Raw genomic sequence first — 6,529 nt, 5'->3', positions numbered from 1 at the left:
AGGGAATGCAACAGAATCTCCTTGAGAGGAAAGAAACAGACGAGCGCACAAGCACTCGCCATCATTCAAAACAAAGACGGAACGGTCTTAGAGATTGACGAAGAGATTGATCCAAGGATTGAGGAGAAAGTGGACCTCGAACCTTTAGAGGAGCTCGAAGAAATTCAGCTCGAGGAAACCGATCCCTCAAAAAAGGTGAAGGTCGGAAAACACCTCCAAGATGAGACAAAATAGCAATTAATTTGCTTTTTGAAGAAAAACTAGGATGTCTTCGCGTGGTCGCACTCGGACATGGTGGGAATAAATCCGAATATAGCAAGCCACGCGCTGAATATAGACAAAAGCTTCCCCTCGAAGCAACAAAAACGAAGACAGCTGGACGAAGGCAAAAAGAAAGCACTAAAGGAGGAGGTTGACAGGTTAAAGGCAAATCGATTCATTAGGGATGCCTTTTATCCTGACTGGGTAGCCAATCCGTTGTTGGTCCCAAAGCCCAATGGGACGTGGCGAACCTGCATTGACTACTCGGACCTCAACAAAGCTTGCCCGAAAGACTGTTTTCCGTTGCCAAGGATTGACCAGCTCGTGGATGCCACGGCGGGGCATGGCCTGATGTCATTCATGGATGCCTATTCTGGATATAACCAGATTCCCATGCATGCCCCCGACCAAGAACATACGAGCTTCATCACGGATAAGGGGCTATACTGCTATAATGTCATGCCATTCGGGCTCAAGAATGCTGGGGCCATATACCAGCGGCTCGCGAACATGATGTTTTCAGACCAAATAGGGAACAACATGGAGGTTTATGTTGATGACTTTCTTGTCAAGTCTCAACTCAACAAAGACCATGTTGATGATCTCGAAGAGTGCTTCGGCGTGCTCCGAAAGTTTAACATGAAGCTAAATCCTCAGAAGTGCACTTTTGGGGTATCTTCAAGAAAATTTCTGGGCTTTATTGTGAACTCTCGTGGAATTGAGGCTAACCCCGACAAGATCAAGGCCCTGATTGACATGCCCTCACCTCGAAGGCACAAAGATGTCCAAAGTTTGACTGGCAGGATGGCAGCCCTAAGCAGATTCATCTCGAAATCTACGGATCGTGGTCTTCCATTTTTCAACTTATTGAGAGGAGGTAAGAAGTTCGAATGGACGGAGGAGTGCGAGCTGGCCTTTCAGGAGCTCAGAAAGCACCTTGCAGAACCACCCATCCTGTCAAAACCTGAAACAGGGGAAATACTGTACCTATACCTTTCAACCACCGAACACGCAATAAGCGCAGTACTCGTTCGAGAGGAAGAGAAGGTACAGAGACCCGTTTACTACATCAGTAAAAGATTACTGGGGGCAGAGTCAAGATACCCCCTGATGGAGAAGCTGGCGCTTAGCCTAATTCATTCATCTCGTAAACTCCGCCCCTATTTTCAGGCGCATCCCATCCATGTACTGACTGATCAACCTTTTAGGCAAGTCTTATCTAAACCAGAAGCTTCAGGTCAACTTCTTAAATGGGCTGTTGAGCTCGGACAGTTCGAGATCACCTATCACCCGAGAACGACCATTAAGGCACAGGCGTTGGTGGACTTTATAGTATAATGTACCGGCATAGCCGACGACGAGGTAATAACCCCGGCCCACGAGCTGTGGAAACTTTACGTCGACGGCTCATCAAATGAAAATGGAGCGGGGGCAGGGATCATTTTGGTTTACCCCCGCAGGAAGCAGATTTCATTCTGCCTTAAGATTTGGCTTCAAAGCGTCTAATAATGAGGCCGAATACGAGGCTTTACTCGCGGGACTTCGTATAGGAAAAGAGCTCAAAGCTAGAGCTATACATTGCCACAGTGACTCCCAGCTCGTGGTTAATCAAATCTTGGGAGAATACTAGGCTCGCGGCACGAGAATGGCAGCTTATTTGGAGAAGGAAAAATCCGCATTGGAGTGTTTCAAATTTTACACAATCGAACAGGTTCCCCGCGAGCGGAACTCAAATGCAGATGCCTTAGCTCGGCTCGCCACATCCGCTGAGAATGATGAACTAAACGTTGTCCCCATAGAACACCTCTCGAAACCTAGCATTAATGAGCCAGAGGAGGAAGACGTATGTATGATCGAATCCGAGCCCACGTGGATGACCCCGATAGTAGAGTATCTCGAGATCGGGATCCTTCCAAAAGACCGGAACCAGGCTCGAAAGTTAATGTATCAGCTTCCACGATACACCATGATGGACGGAAAGCTATATAGGAGGGGGTATTCCATGCCATTTCTACGGTGCGTAACTCCACCCGAAGCCAAGAGGATCATCGAAGAAATTCACGAAGGGTTCTGTGGAGATCATACTGGGGGGCATAGCCTCTCCAAGAAAATCATACGCCAAGGATATTTTTGGCCCACCATTAAGTCAGATTCTTTCGAATATGTAAAGAAATGCGACAAATTCCAGAGATTCGCCACGATTCCTCGAGCTGACCATGTTGACATCCCCATGGCCCTTCGCGGTATGGGGAATCGACCTCATTGGCTCTCTCCCAACTGGCAAAGGTGGTGTAAAATATGTTGTAGTCGCGATGGATTACTTCACAAAGTGGATGGAAGCTGAACCGTTGGCAACAATAACTTCCAAAAATGTCCTTGACTTCGTGGTGAAGAACATTGTATGCCGATATGGAGTGCCGAGGAAGATTGTGTCCGACAACGGAACCCAGTTCGATTGCGACTTGTTCACCAACTTTTGTGAAAAGAACGGCATAATAAAGAGTTTTTCATCAGTGGCTCATCCTCAAGTGAATGGCCAGGTTGAAGCTGTGAACAAAACTCTCAAAAGTTCTCTGAAGAAAAAGTTGGAGGAGACGAAGGGACGGTGGCCCGAAGAATTGCCCCAAGTCCTATGGGGATATAGGACCACAGCTCGAACGTCAACAGGACATACCCCGTTCTCTCTAGCATACGGCTGCGAGGCAATGTTGACCATCGAGGTCGAAATCCCAACGATCTGAACTCAGATTTACGATCAAAGTTCAAACCACACCCAGCTCGAGGAAACCTTAGACTTGATTGAAGAAAAGAGAGAAGAGGCTCAGCTGAGAAAAGCTGCTTACCAGCAACGAACTACCAGGTATTTCAACAAGAGGGTTCGAGATCGAAAGTTCGGAATGGGAGATCTGGTGTTGAGATGCATATTTTTGGCAACACGAGATCCAGCAGCTGGAGTGCTCGGGCCGAATTGGGAAGGACCGTACCAGATAGAATCAGTCATTCGTCACGGTGTGTACAAACTTGCGAGATTGGACGGGAGCCTGGTGCCACGAGCATGGAATGGCGAACACCTTAGACCTTACTATCAGTACTGTAGGAAAAGTGTTTCCTATAACCATGATTTTCTATCTGTATTAGTTTGTTTGCTTTTGAATTCCATCAAATAAAGATCTATTTCGTCCAATATGTTATCTCTTTTTATTTTTGCAATCTCTCTTAATTTAATAACCTATGGTCACACTCATAGGATATTAAGGGGGCATCATTGGTACATATACCATCAGCTTAAAAAATAAAATAACATACACGAAAAACATAAAAGTATTTGGATATAACCAGATACGCGAGCTTAGATAGTTTGAACATAACCGAATTATCAAAAACATAAAAGAATTTGGATATAACCAGATGCGCGAGCTTAGATAGTTTGGACATAACCGAATTATCAAAAACAAAAGTATTTGGATGTAACCAGATATGCGCGCTTAAATAGTTTGGACAACCAAATTATCAAAAGATAATAACGTTTGTATTTAACCAGATGTGTAAACTTAACAGGTTTGGAACAAACCAGCCAAAAAACTAATCAACGATAAGTAGGAACCTAAACCTATTTCGAGATAAGTCGATATCGAGGCTGGAATATCTTAAAGGAAAATAGTTTCGAACTCATACCCTTGGAGTAAAAACTGAGGACGAGAAAAAGTAACTATGCAGAAAAGATATAACTAAACCAATCACGTTACATACCATGTGAGAACTTTCGAGTTCATGGTTAAAGTAATATCCGACCTTGATAAATAATGAGATTGGAAGCGGATAATTCGAGCAAACAATGCATGAATGCATTGAGTCTCGAGCCTAAATCCACACTATGTTTGTAAGAATAAATAAACATAAATGATTCATCAATATAAAATGTGCAAAATATTTCGAGCTGAGAAATGTAAAGCATATATAGGTCAATAATAAAAGAAACTGTATCAGCCCCGTGGGCATAAATTAAGGTAATTACAAGGAATAAGGGGACGCAGCCCCAAGGCAAGATTTCCCCAAGATCAGATTCAAGAAGGAGGAGTCTCCTTGGCCTTCTCAGCACCAGCAGCACCGGAATCCTCAGGACGAATAGCATGACTATCCTTCTGGACTCCCTCCAAATCGGCCTCACGAGCAGCCTCTTCCGCCTCAAGCTGAGCATTCCACCTGTCAAGAAGTATCGCCTCGTGAGGACCTAAGAAGCTGGTATCCAAGTCTTCGTTGTTGGCCCACATTCGGTACATGGCCGAGTCAACCGCCTGGTCCTTCTTCTCTTTGTACTCCGCAAGGAGACGAGCTTTTTCACCCTCCATAATATCAAAGGTGGCAGCCTTTTCCTCTTCGAGCTTCTTGTTGGCCTCCTGGAGCCGAGCGATCTCCTTCTTAAGATCTGCGAGCTCGGCATTCTCCTTCTCAAGATCCTCGAGCTTAGCTTTCATCTTCCCAAGATCGTTGGCCATGCCCTTAAGTTCCTTAGCTCCTGCATCAAGCTTTGCATTTGCTGCCTTCAGGTCATCGCTTGCTTTGAGGTGGAGATCCTTCGCCTCCTGAGCATGAGACTTGCTTGAGTGGATCTCGTTGTTCAACTTATAGTTGAGCTGGGCAGTAAAGGCAAGAGACTAACAAAGGAAGAAATCATCATTAGCACCAGGTCAGTATGATTATAACCAAGAAGTAGAACTGTTGAAGGACACTTACCGCGGCAGCGATTTCGATACTCTTTTCATAGAGGACAATGCAGTCTTGGGTATCGTTCAAGCATTGCCATTGGGGAGCTTCGAGACTGCCAAAGCTCTGGCCGATTCGGGAAATAACATCTGAGACCAACGTAGACCCATGGGACCTAGCGGCATTGTCAACCACATATGCATCCATGTGGGTAAAAACTGACAGCTTCTGAGCTCGAGAAGCAGAAGGCTTTCTAGAAGGTGGACCAAGTGTCGATCGAACCACTACAGGAAGTTAGGGCTCAGTCGTGTTAAGGGCATCGACCTGCAAAGTCGATGCCACAGTTGCGGCACCAACCTGCGAAGATGGCGCCGTGATGGAGCTGGTAACAAGAGGAGCTAGGGGAGGAGATGTCTTCTCGGTCCTTTTGGGAACTTTGGTGGGCCGATCCACCTTTTGCGACGGTGCCTGGGACGCTTGCTCCTTTTGGCGCCGCCACTCTCGATGATATTGTCGAGGTCGGAGTCCATGGCACCTGCACAGTTCCAATCGAAGTTAGACATAATGATAATAAGCTTGGAAAATAAAAAGAAAAAAAAAACCAAGTAAAGAAAAGACCTAATTGGAACTCTCCCCCGAACTAGAGCTTGGGGACCATGAAATTCCCCCATCTTCAGAAGAGGCGGGGGGAGTACCTTCCCTATAGGTGGGTGTTAACCTCGAAAGGTCCCTATAATAGTTGGTCCCATATTGGACAGCTATCCCGTTCCACACCTCGTTCGAAGTATACATGGTGTCATACTTCCCGAGCCCACTATCAAACCTATGAACACAGTCGTCTACCCAACTCCATATGTAGAAGTGGTATCCATCATAGGGGCATGCGACTAACCTATTGGGTTTATGCTTTAGTAAGGTGGGGGAACACATTCTCGAGGTAAGGAGGGCTTTACCTTCATCCGAATCTGAATTCGAGGCTTCGTCATTAGCCTCATTCCCCGACGGCGGACTCCTTCTACGAACTGGAAGTGGAGGCCTCACCTCTCTCCTCGGAGGGAGGACGCCTGTGGGCAAAGGCACCTGCTCCCAATGTTCATACTTCTTATTGGACCAGTCACAGGTGGACTGGCCCTCTCCCAAAAGTCCGCATTTTTGGAGCTTATCCTCATGTAAAAGGTACAAGAGAGACCTCCTGCCATGAGGGAGTTGGAGCAGGGTCTCTCTACGCCCCTTCATTGCCTCGTCAGAAGTAGGACGCTGAAAATTGGCTGGAAAGCAAGAGACATTTCTACTAAGTATGGGTCTTACAGCTAAAATCCCGAGCACAGAGATAAAGAAAACTGGAATACTTACGAATCCGCCTGAACGAGTAGTATCGAGACGGGGACAGGCCATCTGTCCAGAAGAAAGCTTTTTTGAAATCAGGTGGATGATTGGGGAGATCTTCAAAGACCTTTTTCTCTTTGGGATAGCTCGAAAGATAGTAAAAGCCATCTCCTCCCCGAGATCGGGAGGGGTTGCTTTTCAGACAAAAGATAAAATCTCTTGAGGTGAAGGCCCTTCC

This window comes from Humulus lupulus, chromosome 7 (assembly GCF_963169125.1).
Source record: "Humulus lupulus chromosome 7, drHumLupu1.1, whole genome shotgun sequence".
Taxonomy (NCBI): domain Eukaryota; kingdom Viridiplantae; phylum Streptophyta; class Magnoliopsida; order Rosales; family Cannabaceae; genus Humulus; species Humulus lupulus.
This window is presented reverse-complemented; position numbering follows the sequence as displayed.